Source organism: Excalfactoria chinensis, chromosome 6, assembly GCF_039878825.1.
Source record: "Excalfactoria chinensis isolate bCotChi1 chromosome 6, bCotChi1.hap2, whole genome shotgun sequence".
Classification (NCBI taxonomy): domain Eukaryota; kingdom Metazoa; phylum Chordata; class Aves; order Galliformes; family Phasianidae; genus Excalfactoria; species Excalfactoria chinensis.
This window is the reverse complement of record NC_092830.1, coordinates 4,788,160-4,807,198: the sequence shown is the minus strand read 5'-3', so window position 1 is coordinate 4,807,198 and position 19,039 is coordinate 4,788,160. Positions and strand designations below refer to the sequence as shown.

Here is a 19,039-nt window from a genome sequence, read left to right as displayed (position 1 = left end):
GGTGTGTCAGGACTCGGTTTGTTTCTGTAGTGTTGAGTTTGGTGTTTTTTGCAGATTCAGTGTGTTGTTTGAGCATGCAGAGTTTGCTTTGGTTGTTGGTTAAATGTTGTTGAGGAGTTAGATGTTAGTGTGTTTGTTAGGACTTGGCTTGTTTTTTGTGGGGAAAGTGTAGTTGCTTGAGTTTCTTTTTCTGTGATTGGTCTGTTAGGTGTTGGCTTGTTTAGTATTTTGTGGTGTTGAGTTGTCTTTGTTAGTTTTGGCTGGTTTTTTGCGGAGTTAGTGTTTGAACATGCAGAGTTTTCTTCTTTTGTTGTTTAAATTTGGTTTGAGTTGGATGTTTGAGGTGTGTTTGTTAGGTCTTGGCTTGTTTAGTTGTCTTAGTTTTTGGCTGGTGTTTTTTTTTCAGAGTTTTGTTCTTTGGTAGTTTAAACTTCTTTTTTGAGAAGTTAGATGTTTTGTTAGTACTTGGCTGTTGTTTTTTTTGGTGTTTGTTTGTAAGGACTTTAGCTTTTTGGTAGGTCTTTGAGTCTGTTTTTTTTTCTTGGCTGTTAAGTGTTGTTTGTACGGACTTTGCTTTTGTCTTGCATAGTCTGGAATGTAAGGGGGAAACTCTGGCTGCTCACTCTTGGAGTGAGTGGTCAGAGTTTCCCCCTTTGTAATGGGGCTAGACACCGGGTTTTGCACTATCTCTAAAGAGATATATTTTTTTTATTTTTGGGCGGGACGGTGGGTTCATGTCGGTCTTTTTGCCGGTGGGGGGGCCTGTCAAGGCCCCCCCTGAGTGGGGGTGTGAGGGGGGCCCCACCTGGCATAGGGGCCCCCTGAGTGGGGGTGAGGAGGGGGCCCCACCTGGCATAGGGGCCCCCTGAGTGGGGGTGTGGGGGGCCCCTCCTGGCATCGGGGCCCCCTGAGTGGGGGTGAGGAGGGGAAGCCCCTATAGAAGGGGCTTCCCCTGAGTGGGGGTGTGAGGGAAGGCCCCTTCTTCCTATAGGGGCTTTCCCTGAGTGGGGGCAGCTTCTGCTTGATGTTGTCTTCCCTGTGTGCTTGACTGTTTCCTATGTGGTGATGGTGGTTTTGTGGTAGGGCTCCTGGGCTGTAAAGGAAGAGGCTTGGAGGAGCTGGGCTTTATGTCCTGTAAAAGAAGAAAAATGAATTGAAGTGTTAGGGCAAACCAGACTGATTAAATAGCTTTTCTCTATGTAGTCACTAAATGGCAATTGAGAAGCAGAGGGAGTTGCCCTCTAAAAGGGTTTGGATAAGTGGCTGGAGGGTACGTGTGCCTGCAGTGTATGTGTCTGGTATGCTGTGGGTGTTTTATAGTATTGATTGAAATAGTTTGAGATACCTGAGAAGGAGTTAAGTTGCCACTTTGCTCTCTAAGTGTTTTGTGTTCTCTTCTAGGAAAGCAAGTCAATTAAGCGGAAGAATAAAGAAGATGGTCCTGATGGTTCCTCTTGTGCCAAGTCAAAGGCTGACTCCACTGCTTTTCTACATTTGTATAACATTAAATAAACTCTTTTTGCATTACTGAGGTTTAACTTAGTATTTCTAAGTAAGTGTGCCTCCCTAAATGTGTGCTGATTGCAATCTGTAGGCAGACAACTTAAATTTCAAAAATAAAATATGAACTAGGACTTGCTTTGTAAGAGAAGTCTTCTACTTTGTATTACTACTTTAATAATAATTAAAATAAATTAAAGTATTAATTATTACTTTATTTATTACTACTTTATTATTTATTACTTAAGCCCAGCTGTAGAGGGCAGCATCAGGATATAACTGTGTTCTCATTTCAGTGTGTACCACTGGCATATCTCTGAGCTCGCTTCTGTGATGTGAGAAACAGGTCATGATGTCTGTCTTGTTTGGAGACAAATAAAATAAAGGCTCAAAATGGTCTTTCAATAAAGCTGTTGTGGGTGTCAGAGTGAGTGCTGTGTGTTGTCAGAAGTGAGTGGGATGTCTTATGCAATTGAGGGAAAGAGAAGCCATGCTCAACACTTTGTACAGAGGATGCCTGTCTGTCTCTGAATAAAACAAAGATAGACCCCACTGTAAAATGTCACTTACCTCAATAAAAGATGTGCTGGCTACTTCTGGACTTGAGCCTTGTTCCTTTGGTGGGGGTGTCAGGCTGTTTATCATGATTAAGGCAAAAGGTGACAAAGATGATCCCTTGTAAGCAAGCCCACTTGCTGTGTTTTGTAGCCTGTAGAAACAGAAATTGACAATTAAATTCAAATGAAGCTAATGCAGAACTATAACATATCAGATATGCTTTATGCGACAAGTAAAACTGCAGAGTATGATACCAGTGGTCTTATTGCTGCAGTTGAGCATATGGATAGAAGTATTCCTTTAATTCAGTAAAGCCTTGAGCTCTTGAGAAAACACTTCTTTCTGTGTTACAGTTAAGTTTGCTGACAATTTACTTGGTTTTTCCCTAGGAAACTCTCTAGCTGCTGCTTCTCTTTGAAAGCCTTTGCCTTGAAACTCGGTGATTTTCTGTGAGCCTTGGTCCCGAACTGAGACTTAACTCTAATACAAAAGGATGGGGTGGTATTGTATCACATTGTTCTGACTGAAATAAAAGAAACTGCATTCCCTTCTGCCTCTGTATAATAAAAGTAAACAGATTGAATCTTTTCTGCTGTAGTCTGCAATTATGTTTAATAAATGCTACATGTTTAATAAATGATCTGTTTCTGCTACCATTGAAGTGCAACAGTTGTTAGATAATTCATGACTGTGTGCAGAGCTCACTTAAAAATGATTCTGATTTCCTATTGATATGAACAGCACAGCACTACATTAGTAGATATTTCTAATTAATAGTTCAAGAACACGTTAGAAGATAAATGATCATCACAACAAGCATAATGATGGATTGTTTTCCTGAGGAATGCTTGAAGTCTCTTTAACTGCGCTAATAAATGCTTATAAGAAACAACAAGCTCATCACAATTACAAGTCTGATTTTTCTAGTAAATACAAAAAGAAAACACCCTATTGCTCCTTGCTGCTCACTGTCAGTCTGTTGACTGCCCCGGCTATTGCTGAGAGTCCGGTCCAAATGCTTCGGCAAGGGGGTTATAACAGGTCAGTCTCCTGCACCCTCGCTGTCTATGTAAGATCTAAACCAGCTAACAGATAACCAGTCACAGCCACACTAATAAAGTATGAAACTTGGTGCGTTACCTACCCTTTCCTTGAACACCTCTCGGGATACTGACTATGAATCAGTAAAAAAATAAAAAAAAATAATAAAAAAAAGTATTTATATATATATATAAATAAAGAGCAGAATTGCTCTTGCCAAACTGCACATGCTTTGCCAGCCTCTCCTCTCGTCATTTATCCTAACAAACGCTTGCAGTCTCCTTTGTAGGGGGTCTGAGTCAGTGCTTAGCTTTTATTTTTATTATATATAAGAGGTACAAGGAGGAAGGGCTGTCTGCTGAGATAGGACTGACTTTCTGCATCCCCCCGCCCGACAAGCATCTTCCTTACATGCTCAGATAATACAGAACTAGAACACTGCACAGACACCTCTCTTTTGTTATGCATGCGCTCAGTGGAGCGAGCTGATGTTAGAAACGGCAAAAATAAAGGAAGGCAAACTCGAAAGCAGAACTTATAGCAATTAATTACTGAATCAGAATTGCTTAAACCGCTGCAGTTAATGACCCTATCCCCTTCATGCAAAATGGCAAACAGGTCAGAATCAGTAATACAGATACAGCTAACAAGTACAGATTGTCTCCCACGCAACATCAAAGACTTTCAACTGCTAAAATCCAAGACATTTCACTAAACATATTGTCTGCATAGAATCAGTATTAGTGTGTTCTACCACCAATACCCAGAAGGGCTGAACAGAAAGTAAGTTCTGTAGCTATGAAGACTCAAACAGCCAAACACGCCCCTCTCTTGATTCCCTACATTGAAAAACGCCCTCCCTTGTCACGCCGTGTGGGAGCTCCCACATTCTCTAGGATCTACGCTCACGTGGGGAAATCTCATCTACAGTAATAGCCCTTCTGCATCAAATTGACTTTTCAAGCTGAGAAGATAAATCCCTGCCCTCAAAACCGTGCAATAATGTCATAGTAAGGGGATTTTTTTACCCAGTTAAAGAGAAATCAAACCTACAATGACAACAGAAGGAGATCTTTTAAATTCCTTTCTCTGATATAACCCTTCTCAGCAGTTTCTAAGTTCTTAATTACTTCACACGTCAAAATCCAGCCATATAAATAGAAATATTAAGGCTACAAAGGAAAGGCTACAGCTATTATCTTTGTAACAGCACCGGAACCACTGCCGTGAGATCACGTAACAAAAAGAACAAGGCTTACCTGTCTCTGAAGATCTAGGCTCACTGAAAAACTCCACAAAGCAGGGATCTCGAGCGAGAGATCCTTCCTCGCTGGCAAAAGGCCCTCGAGTGAGGTCTGAGAGGGGCAGAACCTGGTTCCAGCCCTTCCCGTTGTTATGGTAAATCGCCGCCGCCTGTGCTCCCGAGACAGACCCGGTCTCCTCGCCCAGGTGCCGGATCGGTGATTCCGACGTGGATTCTGCAGTTCCCAGACAGTCTTGCAAATCTTACTGCTTATGATACAATCTATATATATGAATACTATATATGTATATATATATATACACATATACATATACATATATACATGTACATATGTATATCTGTATATATATATGATGTATATATATATATACCGGTATCTATATATATATACTGGTATCTATCTATCTAAATATATCAATATATCTATATGTATCTATAGATATCTATAAATATATATCTATATATCTATATCTATAGATATCTATAGATAGATAGATAAAGATATCTATATATAAATCTATATATATATCTATACCACTATATATATATATATATTGCTATACTCCAGTACCTAGACACACAAGCCTTGGATAAGTCAGGCACAACCACTTTGTAGAAGGAAGCAGTATCACTTATCCTTCTCAAAGCCTTTCCTGAGAAATGGGATCCCCCAAACTTCGCTAGCTTAGCAAAAGCTCAATGAGAGCTTAGCGAAAGCTCACCGGAACTCCATGGATTCTGACTGAGCTCAGCGCGTGAGGAAAGAAGGCTGCGGAGACTGTCTGACTGACAGGCTTTTTTACTGTTCTGTTTTAAATGGAACTCTGATCAAGTGAGATGATCACACAAGAAAGCTCACACCTCAAGTCGCTGTCTGACTTGCTGAACCCTCATCTCCACTACTTGTTCAATCTGACATTTCTCAAAGAGAAGCCACTGGCAGAATTTGCTCAACTCCCAGAAGGGGAAATTGTTTAACTAAAAGAAACCTCACAGTCATATATTCAAAAACTCACAGGTTTCCAACCCATCTTGTTTGCAATGCCAATACTCCAAGTATTTCACTTGTTTTATAGAGAAAAAAAAAAAACCAAACACACAACACCACCGTCAACAACAATAACAACAACAAAAAGAGGAAATCATCCTTTCTTGGCATCTCAAATCATTAACCCTGCAGTATGTACTCTGCTCACACAAGTCCCAGTTTTCTTTACCCCACGGGGACGAATAGCATCCCCTAAGGCCCGCTCTATGGAGCAGTGCTCTTCAGCCTCGTACCCGATAACGCAAATATTGGATTCGTGCGCACCCTAGACATGTTCACTGACGGCACCGAGCTCGGTGGTGCTGCTGATATAATAGAAGGGAGGGATATCATCCAGAGGGATCTAGACAGATATGAGAAGCAAGCCCACGTGAACACTACGAGGTTCAAAGAAGCCCGGTGTCCCGCTTGGGTCAGGGTTCTAGCGGACTAAAAGCTGAACGTGAGCGCAACGGCACCCCCTTGCGGCCAGGAATGCCGGCGGCATCTTGGGCCGCGACAGAAGAGAAAGGGCGTCGGGAAGAGGGAGGTGACGGTCCCCCTCCGCTCTGCCCCGAAGGGCCCCGGCTGGAGTCCCGCGCCCGGGCCTTGGGGGGAGAAATACTGCCGGAGTGGCTCCGGGGGAAGGCCACAAAGGGAGCAAAGGGCTACAATACTTCTTCCAACGAGAAACATTGAGGGATTTGGGTCTGTTTATCACAAGGGACAAAGGCCTCATTACAGCCTACTAGCACTCGAAGCGAGCTCATAAACAGGACAGACGCTGACCTGTTATGCGGTCTGTGTGATACTGTTGTACTGATGTGAAATACAGCAATAACAGGAGGGTGGCAAAGCGCTAGGCTGCGGCAACCAAAGACAAGCCCGAACGCAGCAACTGCCGCAGAAGCAGCACCAAAGAAAAGAAAAACGCCTCACCTTCTAAAGATCTCTCTACTACTCACAGATCTCGGGCACGATGCTCTCACCTCCGCCGCCGAGTCTTAAATGAGGGCTGCGAAGGGGTGGATCCCGGCTCCGCCCCTTACGCTGCGGCGCCCGCACCTGAGCTCTCCCGGGTCGGCCCGGCCCCTTCTCGCCACGTGCTCCGTCATCGCTTCCAGCTGTGACTTGTCATCGCTGTTACAGCCTGAAAGAGACAGGATAAGGCAGAACGGCTATAAACTAACACAGGGGACATTTAGGTGACATCTGAGGAGGCAGGAATGTCTTACTCGGGGCGGCGAGGCGCTGGCGCGGGGCGCGCGGAGGAGCCGTGACGGCCCCGCGTCCGGAGGCGTTCCGCACCCGGTCGGACGGGGCTCCGGGCGGCTCCGCCGAGCGGGTGGCGGCCCTGCCTGTAGCGGAGGTGTTCCGACGACGTGATTCTTAAGCTCTGTTGCCACCCGAGCCGCTCTGTCATAGAAATGGACGCTGAGCCAATATGTCAAAATGTTTTTTAACATTCGTAAGAAAACCCACAACCGACGCCCAAATTTCCACACAGGATTTTACTGCACAGAGCAGAGCCAGAAGAGATTTATTGCAGAGAAACAAAGCTCTCTTTGGGAACTGAGACTCCATTCGCACGTGCTTCAACTGTGGTTCTCTCACTTCCTGACAATTAATGTTGAGAAAGTTCTTTGTGAAATATTGGTGTGATTCCTGTCTCTTCTATTTAAAATGAGTTTGTTTTTGTTTTTGTTTTTGTTTTTTGTTTGTTTGTTTGTTTGTTTTTTAGCAATATACTATGTAAAGCAGGCCATTAATATTAACTTGAAAGGCCTCAAAGAAGAATTTAATGACAATTGGGGCTGTTCAGCAGTACAGAGGATCCCAGACTGATTCCAGAGTTACCCCTTCTTTGAAGAGCTCCTTAGCATACGTCTGAAACGTTAGATTTTGATTTTGGTTTACTCTCGCAGGATGATCATACATAATAACTCAGTATTTTTAGTATTAAAAGCTATTCTTAAAATGGAATCTGTGTAAAATTATCTTCAATGTCTTGAACCGTAAACTTCTAAAGACAACACTAACAGCAGCATTATCACTTTCAGTCTACTGTAAATAGTTTCCATAATGACTCTCATGTGCCAATAGAATCAATTTATTTTCCAGTTGAACCGTCTCGTGTGAAACATGTTGCTTTCACTGAACGTGTGCTAAAGAAGTTGGAAAAAAAATATTACAGACTTCACCTGGTATAGGAAAGTTATTAATTCAGTAACATTTATTGAACTATTTATTTAATTAACTATTTATTTATTAACTCTTTATTTTTTTAATTTAACTATTTAATTAACATTTATTGTGTTTTGGGTGTGTTTTTTTTTTGTTGTTGTTGTTGTTTCGTTTTGTTTTTTTCTTTTTTCCTTGAGGATGATAGAGATCTCAAATGAAGGTCGCTGTTTCAGACCCTGCCACGTTCAACTGGAAAATCTGGATGCTCGCCCATAGCAGAGTGCATTTGAGCCCATGTGAAACATGTTTGCATTTAATAATAGAATTCATTATCTGCTCAAGGGTTTCTGCTCGAAACCAGACTCTAAATGAAGCTTCGGGTCCATCGTAATTCCCTGTCGCAGGACACAAAGTCATCTTTCATTGTTCTAATTTTCAATTTCACTGTGACTCTTAATAGGCAGAGCTGGGAATTCCTATTGCCCTGAAATGCCTATCAAAGATAGTGCCCAGGAAATGTAGAAACTATCCGAAGGCTCCGATGCTGTAAGATATGTGTGTGTCACCCAGCAGCTCTCACACAGGAAGCGTCCAGCCTTTTGCAGCTATCGGTACCTAAGCAGACACTTAACAGGCAAAAGCCCTAATATTAAGATGAATGAAAGGGCGACAGCTGACCTGCATGGAAACCTGCCAGATGAAAAACTTGCTTAGGTTCTAGGTATTTACAGCAACTGCTGTTATATGATATGCTTTTCTAATTGCCAGACGCCTTTTTCTGCTGGAAGTACCTCAGAAAAGACTAGCAACACATTACACATTCATTACCAAGAAAATGAGGACTACGATACCTTTATTTCAAAATATTCTAAGTGAAAAATCATTGTGGAATCAGAATTCCAATTTTAATATGTCCTTATATCTCTATGTATAGTCATTTTGTAGCAGATGTACAGGAAGAAATCAGGAAACAAGCCTTCAATATATTAATTATCTGGTCCGCAAGTGAAGGCCAGGAAGAGTTTCACTCAAAACCATATAAAAAAGACTCTCGAGAACTCTGATTTTTGGTTGACGTTGCAGACGTAAAATCAGTTCAAGCACGGAGAATGTAATGTTTGACTTCCAGTTACCAAAGCCCTTCTGTTGGGTTGTTTGGATACTCAGCTCATTTACCCATAGCACACATAGGAACAATGGGACCGTACAGCCCTTCTTCACACTTTCATTTATATTCCTTCTTTTTCCATAAATACCAAAGGATGTCAGTTGTCATTTGTGACCATCTGATAGAGAAAATGAACCTTGTAACACACGGGGAAAAAAAGAAAAAAAGAAAAAAAAAAAAAGAGAGAGAGAGAAAGAAAGAAAGAAAGAAAGAAAGAAAGTACTATATTATGCAGTCATACATAATATTATGCAGTCTCAACTGGAAAAACAAACAAACAAACAAACATTTCAAGCTGTGCCTTGTGAAGCTGTTACTAGAGATGAGTATGCTTTTCTCAGCATGCTTAGGGAAGTCTCTTTCCATTATAATAACTGGACACGCTGGAGCACAGAACAAAAAGCAAATCTCTTTGTGGAACAACTATTGTAACATTCTCAAAGGGTTGTGAGGCCTTTTTAGGCCACCGTTTTTGCCAGCCTCACAAACTGAGAGCCCATTTTCCAGTTACAGACTGCACTTTGAGCGTGATGCAAATGACATGTGCTGAGTCACCACAAATAGCAGAAAGGGATATCACATAACCAACACAAAAAGTTTAAGGATTAAAGAAAAAAACAAAACAAAACAAACAAACAAAAACAAACAAACAAACAAACAAAAAAACCCTACGTTTATTTGTGAATAAAAGCTGTCTGACAAAATCTTCTTCACTTAAGAAAGCAAAACTTTCAGTAATAGCAGCTTTAAACAGCTTAGGGTTTATTACTTGATGCTGAGAAAGGAGACATATAATGCAATGAAACCGCATGAAACTGAGGGTTCGAAAGATGAATACAAATAGAGTAAGGCATGCTTTGTGTTACACAGAGAGCCGTTCAGAATTCTGCATGATTCTGCAAATAATCTCTTGTGTTACAGATCTGCTTTTAATTCGGGTCCTTCGTTCAAATCCCTCAAGTGAACACAAGTAAAAATGTGATTTAAAGTCACAGATGTACATTAGGACTCAAAAGCAAAGGTGATCTTCTGCATAGAGCACTGTGTCTGGCAGAGATGCGCTAAGTGTGGAAAATCTGACAGTTATAATCCATTTTTAGTCTCAAATACTCTTTCATTTTATCGCGGTACAACTTAGGTTATTTATCCATAAATTGTAACATCAGAAATATTGAAAAACCAACCAGAATGTGTGACATTAGGAAAACTATACTTGGTATTTATACTGCATTGTAGTCTGTCATGCAGTTCGTTTGCCAGATTTAATATGGGCTTAGTGCTTCTCAGCTTTTCTCTTCACTCTCTTTATACAATGCTGTGTTTGCTCACTTCAGTTCTCCGTGGTCCATTCGCATTTTTCAGTCTTCAATAATAGGATTCCCACCTACGTGAGTGAAGCGCTGTCAGGCTTCTCCTCAGGAGGAGTCTGCCTTTTAACTTTGCCTTTTTGATGCAGACTCACGGAATGCCTTCTCTACCTCTTAAAAGAAGAAACTTGCTCCAACAGATTAAAAGCGGAGGGAAAGCAGATCATTTCCAAAGAAAAGAATTCATCGGTGTGCAGACTTTCAATTCTGTCCATAATAATAAAGAGGGAAGGAGCCCGGGTAGGTGCACAGCCCTGAGACAAACCTAACCCAGCAAGTCTGTCGTCACCTTCATGTTGTTCCTCATCTGTAGCTTGGTTTTTCCTGCAGTTTAACTAGCAGCCTGAATTCGCAAATGCACCACCTCATCCTGTCCTTAGAAGGGTGCAAACCATCAGCTTCTCCTCCTTTTCGGATTCCTTGTATCACCCTGCTCGTCTGCCAGCGCTGCGTATCAGTCACGTAAACCCTAGCGAGCATCAAGCAGCCCCTAAGATTAAGCACCGTTACCTCTTCAGAGCACTTAAGTTTCAGTACGTGAAAACAACATCTGAAAGCACAATCAGTCAAATTTATCCATGTGGTTCCACTGCAGCTCTGCTTTCAAGCATTTTCATAAGCACGTCCCTCTAACTAGTCACGCAGAGAAGTAACACTAATAGCACATAGCACAGGATAAGAGGCAAAGGGCACAAGCTGCAATGCAGGCAGTTTCCCCTGAACATCAGGAAAGCCTTCTTTAATGTGTGGTTGTCAGAACACTGTCACAGGCTGTGCAGTACCCTACCAAGGAGACCTTCAAAAGCAGCCTGAACTTGACCCTAGGGGGCTTGAGATAGGGGGTCCAGCTTGAGGTCCTCTGGAAATATCTTCTGACATCGGCCATACCGTGTATTTAAATCCATCACAATCATGTGCAGTCACTCTCAAATATCAGAGAAGCTGGCTTATGGGTGAAAGCACATAAAAATTGACTGACATTAAAGAAAGACTTCTCTGTGAAATAGCACTGAGAATAGACAAGTGTACACATTTTTCAACACTAATAAAACTTAACTACTTTGCTGCTATTTCTCCTAACCATAATCAAATGTATTTGTGATGTAGGAGTACTTACGATGTACTGATAGATTTTTCCCAAACAGTCTCTCCCGTTTGAACTCCAACAAAGTTTCCGCTGGCATCAACTCACCAAGTGGGAAAAAATATATCCATAGGAAAAAGGAGAAGAAAAAAACTACTGAAATGATGAGAAGAGTTACTGACTGAATGTATTAAGATTAAATAGGAATGCACTATTAAAACACTAAAGCATAGGGGTGAGTACTACCGCAATCTTTGGCAAGTGTCTTCCTCCTTGAAAATCACGGTCTAGAGTGGATTATTTGGACATCTGAGTGACATCGTGAGTTTGACGTGGAGGGAAAAGAAAGGGTAAATGCGCTCATGACAGCTGATTTAGCAAACACTTCCACTGCATCATGATAAGAGAGCTGAAAAAACAAAACAAAACAAAACAAAAACAAAACAAGAAAAAAATAATAAAACAGAAGGACATTAAGGAGCCAGAAATAATCTTGTATTAAGCAGATTTCGGATGATTAGTAAACATTATAAAACGCTAGTTAGCAATGCTGAAAAATCAGATTATTCTGAAACAAGCTAAATTCACAACCCTCGCTTCCCAGTATGTGCTTTTTCCTTGGAAGAGATGGCAAATCAGGCAGCAAAATCGTCTGCTGTATCACGTTTAAATATAATTATTTGACTACTAAATTCAAGACTTTAGCACTTCATAAGGTAAACAAGTCTATTTCCTTAAAATATAGCTCTACCTCACAGTCATCACCGAGTCATTTCACTGTTACTGTCTGTATTGGAGACATCGTTTGACATGTAAATAAATAACTGCAAAAGCCAGTGAGGAAAAGTATGACCTGGTAACAACATAATAACACTGATTCATAGGATAGTTTGGGTTGGATGGGACTTCGAGGACCGTCAAGCTCCAACCCCCCTGCTAAAGCCTGTTAACTGAAGGCTCTCCATGAGCGCTGAATAACGCCTGCTGTCAATGTCTCCAGAAAAATAGTACCCTGCTAATAAAAGCAGAAAAAGCACAAGAGGAAAGAAAATTTCTAAGGAAAGAAAATCAGTGGACTTCACATACTAGAATATAGTGCTTTACGAACTATGCATACATGCATAGAATATAATGGCAGTTCCTCAGCAGACTAATATTCCGCTTTAGATCCCGTGTTAATAAAAATTAACTTATGTGCTGAAATAGCCATACCTCAGGACTGAGATGGATTCATCGCTACGGAGGAATGAACGGTGACTTTCACTACTCAGAAAACTGTGTTTCGGAACACTAGGTGGAGCAGGCAAAACCTTTCAAAAGGTGCTGTTTCAAGAACTGCCACGGACTTTCCTGCATGAAAACACATAGGATGGATAAGATAAGCGGATTTGGTTGTAGCAAAAGTAGAAATAGATTCCTAAATGATAAGAAACAGTAAAAATAACCAGGCAGAATAACTGCCCTTTAACAGATGGGATCTAAGTGGTCTTAAAGAGGTTCTCAGCTTTTCAAACTGCTCTACACTTTTTGCTTAGTTTTAGCATTTCAGTTCAAAAGTTCAGAACTACAGAAGAGTACATCTGATGGAACTAACTGAGAACAATAGTAAAACAAAGCGGTTATCAGAATAAACCTGACAGGTTTTTGGGATATACATATATATATTCTTGCATGGAATTACCTAGGCCAGGAGCTTAAAAGGATTAAAAACACTAAAGCAGATGGAGATAGATAATGACTGAATCCAATCACAACACCAAATCAATTTGTGTGGTTACTTTGTAACTGCAGGGAATTTGTCATCAGCTTGAGGTTTTAGTCACTTCCAGGTCATAATTTCCACATGAATGGAAAAATGACAACATTAATCTTATGTATGTGCTGAACAAATAAAAAACCCAATACTTTAAAAATAATAATAAAAAAAAACCCTCAAAAAAAAAAAACTAAAAAAAACTAAAAAAAACTAAAAAAACTAAAACTACTTTAAAACTAAAACAAAACAAACCAAAACAGAAAACCCATACTGCTATGTGCTGAAGAGAAGCCTCAGTGCTGAGGCAATTATTAAGATTCCCCAAAAAATACCAGAGATTCCTGATCTCTGATATGCATAGCATCCGATTAAATGAACAAAACCATTCCCATCTGGAATTAAAAACCTATCACTAGCTCTAATTTAATGATCCATTATGGCTTTCTAAACATATACAGGAGAACAACAGCAAGGACTTTGCCTTCTCAACTCCCGGTGCAACATACCTCAGACACACAAGGAACTGAAGATGTTTTTCCAACTTCCCCCATCTTTTATTGTACAGACGGGAGGATGTAAGAGAAAGTTCCTTCTGACTTTTGACAAGCACTGTCTATAAACCGTTTGAGAGGATACGTGTCAAGTACAACAACATTGAAAGACTGCTTAATAAGCTTCATTTAGAAGAGTTATCTGTTCCATAAATACATGAGATAAATGGAAACTAGGGCCCTAGTTTGGAACTTGATTTCTTTTTTTTATATATTTGGCAAGCTAACTTTCTTTTCTTTCCTTTTCTTTCCTTTTCTTTTCTTTTCTTTCCTTTTCTTTCCTTTCCTTTCCTTTCCTTTCCTTTCCTTTCCTTTCCTTTCCTTTCCTTTCCTTTCCTTTCCTTTCCTTTCCTTTCCTTTCCTTTCCTTTCCTTTCCTTTTCTTTTCTTTTCTTTTCTTTTCAAATTCTTCTTTCTAAAAATATTGAGTACATTAGGCAACAGGCACAAGCACTGAGTACTGATATCTAGATTTCCACACCTTCTAACTCACTTATATTATCTAATAATAGATACAAGTGAATTTAATCGCAGTTCCAAAAACTGAAACCAAAGCAGGATTACCCAACGTTGAAGAACAGCCAGGTTGCAGCATTTACAGCCCTGTGGTTGCTCCGGCTCCTGTGACAGGCCCTGTTGCTGCTCCAAGCCTTGCGACAAGTCCTGCAGCTGCTCTGCTCCCTATGACAGGCCTTGCAGTTGCTTCAAGCCGTGTGACGGACCTGTGGGTACAGCAACACTTCTAAAGGGTGCAGACATTGCCACAAAGCTCACATCTAGCCTTGAGGTCACTCCAGTCACTCTAAGTCTCACAGTTCAACCAAACAACCAGTGCCTGTAACTGTTGTCACCTATAAGCAAAAAGAAAAAATGCCTTAAAAAGCCAGAACATTTAAATAGGAGAGCTTGTAAGATAAGACAAAGGAGGAGCAATGTCACAACAAAAATTGGAGGAAAAAGAAATAGTCCAACTCCTAGCATTAAATAAGCTATGAGATATGCGAAAAGATTATAGCCGTTGGCCACCCAAACACCACACACTTACAACCACTGGATCGTTGGAAACAGACCCCGTGCACGTGGCTACTGCCCAAAATACTGTCCTGGCCCCTAAAAAAGCAAGCCTACCGGTGACTCGACACCCCAGGACGAACTGAATCAGACAACGGGATTCATTTCTGAAACAGTCACACAATCACACAGGCCCACTGATCAGGGACACATTAATGCATGAAGTCCAATAAAATCACGTTCAAAGAAAGGAAGGATAAAGCACCAGAAGAGAAAATGACACAAACAGTGGATGGAGAACCAGGCAAATATAATTACCCCCGAGTACCAAATTCATCCCATAAATCCAAATCAATATCTAGCTTTGGCAGACAGCGCTGACAAACTGCAACGGAAGAAAAGCGCAGCCAAAGTGCTCCTGGAAGTGCGGCAACGTACTTCACTGAAAATCTAAAGCAGACCCCACCTGACAGAGGACGTGGGCAAGATTAAGGGGAGAGCTGTGCCATATCAATCATGACTACTAACTAAAATACAGACCAGTATAACCCACAGCTCCAAGAAAAGGATTTTCCTTACGGGTGCAGAAAGGAAACTAATGTGTAGCTGGCAGTTCAAACAGTAGGAAAGACGTTTCAAAGAACCAGAGACGTCATTTAAAACTAAAACTCAGTGCACGCCAGAGATTAAAAGCAAACGTCGCTGGAAGAAAGCATGAGAATAAATTCTATTCTCAAAGGTATATGGTGGCAATAAGGAGCTACAAAGAGCAGAACACTTACTTGAACCGAGGCTTCCAAGGACAAAAGGTAAGTCGAGGAGATCGATAATCGACAGCAACCGCTCCGTGCTCGCTCCTGCCGGCCAGGTCCTCCGCGCCGCTTCTTCTTTCTTCCGCAGCAGCTCCCGAAACATCAGCGGCGACACCGTCAGACCCGCGGAGCGGCAAGTCCCAACAACAGAAAAAAAAGGGAAACCTGACGTCAAAAAACGAACGGGTCACGCAACCACCCAGCCAAGGAAGGCCTTGCATTCCTCCCCGCATTGCGTCCCCCAACCCAATTCACCCCGGCAAAACCCGCTTTGAGCGGCTTTTCTCACCTCACTGACTCACTGCGGACTACAGCCGGTGCTGCGGGGGATCGCAGAGGCGGGCAGACCGGGCAAATGGTGCCGGGCACACAAAAAGCAGCGGCCAAAAGACAGCTTCCCTGCTTACAGGGGACCCCCAGCCACCGCCTCAGTTGCAAAGGGTCTGGGACCCCGAGGCAGCTTCTCCCTGGCTTACAGGGCAGCCCCCGTCCCTACGGCCGAGGGAGGCTCCTTCTCCCACCAGTTCGGGGCACCCAGAAACGCACCCCGCTAACGGGGCGGTCACCCCACGCAGGCTGCCAGCAAAGCACAAACGCTCACGCACCCACGATCTGATTACAGGCGGGTGGACGACACCCGTGGAGCCACAGAGCTCGGCTTCACTCCCGCCCCCCAGTGGCAGGAACGACTCTCAGCAGCCAGGTAACGGAAAGCCGAACGCCTTTCATTCTGCTTTTGGCTACATTCGCTTTAATTGTAGCAACGAGATAAACTCTATTGATTGTTACAGTAAAAAGCTTTGGAAACAATCTTATGTTGATACATCAGTATCCTTTACGCTCAGTTACCGTCACCATCCTGACTTCTTGTCTGCAAACTGCAAAATGTAACAGCTTTTCAATCAACCTATGTAACTTCTTCCAAGAGCATATAAAAACCAACTAGCAATAAGTGAAACCCACATACAATGAACATATAAAGAGATGCTTTTTATTAAAACACATAGCAAAATCCAGAGACCGTGCCAACTGGACTGTGCCAACTGGACTGTGCCAACTGGACTGTGCCAACTGGACTGTGCAAACTGGACTGTGCAAACTGGACTGTGCAAACTGGACTGTGCAAACTGGACTGTGCAAACTGGACTGTGCAAACTGGACTGTGCAAACTGGACTGTGCAAACTGGACTGTGCAAACTGGACTGTGCAAACTGGACTGTGCAAACTGGACTGTGCAAACTGGACTGTGCAAACTGGACTGTGCAAACTGGACTGTGCAAACTGGACTGTGCAAACTGGACTGTGCAAACTGGACTGTGCAAACTGGACTGTGCAAACTGGACTGTGCAAACTGGACTGTGCAAACTGGACTGTGCAAACTGGACTGTGCAAACTGGACTGTGCAAACTGGACTGTGCAAACTGGACTGTGCAAACTGGACTGTGCAAACTGGACTGTGCAAACTGGACTGTGCAAACTGGACTGTGCAAACTGGACTGTGCAAACTGGACTGTGCAAACTGGACTGTGCAAACTGGACTGTGCAAACTGGACTGTGCAAACTGGACTGTGCAAACTGGACTGTGCAAACAAAGATTGCCCATAGAACTTGTTAATAAACAAATGCTGTTGATTACATACATGCAGATGCACTATTCTGGTTCAAAGCATGGTCCATAAAATCAGCAAAGAAGAAGAAAAACATGTCTGTTTAAGCTACAGCAGAGCACAGTAAGTTTGGGCATCACCTAGATCTGCAGACAGAATACTTCCAAGCATACTCACAGGGACCGCTGAAATCATATACAGAGAAACATGTTCAAATACAGCATGAATGAAAAGTTAATTTCATTATCCAAGTACTCTTAATTTAGGTAGGAGACATGCAGATTATTCTGTTCTCAAAATGTATCTTGCTGGCAGCAGCAGGTTATCCAACAACATCTATTTCCTGTCTTTATGAATACACAGTATTCAAGACTGATCAGATCTTAGGCTGTCACATCCATTAACATATCTTCTGCACCTGAAAGTGTAAAAATACATTGCTTTCTTAAGCTGTATCCTCTCTCAAAGGTCTGTTTGGACATATACTTGCAGGATTCATTGCCTACTAAATACAGAGATGCTCTCTGCAAAGGGCATGCCATGATTTTCATTGGGCATCCAGACGTTGCACATCACTGTCATCAAGTATTCTGTAGATAGCAGATCTCAGTTCACATTATTGTGAAACAGCTGTACATCCATCTTATCACCGTAGGCATACCTGCCCAGTACCACAGGTCATAACCATGTCAACGCTGCTATACATGTCCTTGATTTTTGTAAAGCCTTTTGGTGTTGCGTTACACTGCACCAATTGCACAGAGAAGTGCTAATATGGGTGCAGTCACACCATCAAGCCAACTCCCACTTGGGTGATAAACTGTTCTACAAGCACCTTTCTCTTAAAAAGTAATTGAACAGATCTTACCTCTCGGTCCAGCAACATCTGAGATGCCACATCTTGCAGGAGATGCAGTCGCAGCAGGCTCTAATTCAGACAGTCCTACCGGCTTGTGGAAGTAGCTCTGTTGCACTAAACTATGTTGTTTGTAACATTCTGCAACTTGTACTGTGTAGAAATTTGACTGGAAGCTGACGAATGAAAATTAATTCTCTACAGCCAAATCCAGTTAAGTGTATCTCAAGCAACTTCTATTGCTTTGAATTAATGGTAAACTCATCATGGTATGAAATAATATAACCTCTTTGCATAGAACACTTACTCTGAAATGTAACTATTTTTCTTGGTTGATATTGTTGTGTAAATGCAGAATTGTGGAATTAAAGGACAGCTTATTACACCTAATAAGTACCATAAATATCACTTCAACCTTCTTGTATTCTACCTGCTCTTTCCTCTCCAGCAAGAAAACTCCTTTAGGATTTCACAACGCAAGGGAACTTCAAGCAGCTCCTAAGGATGTTCATTGTGCCACATATAACCGTCGGCTTTCAGGTAACTTGTAATAGAGTTATCAGCATCTGCAAACACAACATAAAAAAGTCACAATGATTTTTATTATTAATTAAATAAGTATAAAGAAACATAAGTGATTTATCTTTGGCCTCACAGCTACTGAATCAAGCACCTGCACGCATCACCAAAGCCATAAATCATCAGTTGCATTCCAGAAGCATAGCAGGACAGAGATAGAAATCCCTACATCACAAAATAACAACACAAACTTACTGAGAATTCATTGGCAGACCTTCCAATTGTAAACAAGCTGTACAAAACAAATAGTCCTTTAAAATTACTGCTTTGAGGACATTCCTCTCTAGGATGATACAAATGATTCTTAGGGTAGAAGTTGCTGTAAGGATATGTTAAGCATAATGCATATATTAAAAATAAATAAATAAAGGGATTCTGTGCCTTGAACATCACATGCGCGTTGATCTGAGAGCATACAGAGATAAAGTACTTCTAATCCAAGATGAATTTCAAAAACAATCAGCAGCACAAACTAAAACCCCACTCATAACATAATCCAGTAGGCTCATAACTATCACTGCTGCATCCAAAGTCACTTTGGTAAAGGCAAGCATTACAGGGTCCAGCATGTCTCAGTTTTACAAATTTGACTAGCGGGGATGTCTGCACTACCTGGGCAAGTGGTGGTGCGTGCAACTGATGGGTCCCCACAACATAACAGTTCTCAACCAATTT

The 19,039-nt window shown here is 41.8% G+C and overlaps 2 long non-coding RNA genes across 2 annotated transcripts in view; one reads left to right on the top strand and one right to left on the bottom strand.

The window, feature by feature from the left end:
- The window catches only part of LOC140254265 (uncharacterized), an 81,033-nt gene that overhangs the window by 1,726 nt on the left and 60,268 nt on the right, over positions 1 to 19,039 (top strand). The window lies entirely within an intron of this gene.
- LOC140254267 (uncharacterized) lies at positions 717 to 6,457 on the bottom strand. Its single transcript, XR_011904117.1, has 3 exons — positions 6,330 to 6,457; positions 2,071 to 2,209; positions 717 to 1,132 (listed from the first exon to the last, which is right to left on the bottom strand). It is a non-coding gene; the product is annotated as an uncharacterized lncRNA (long non-coding RNA).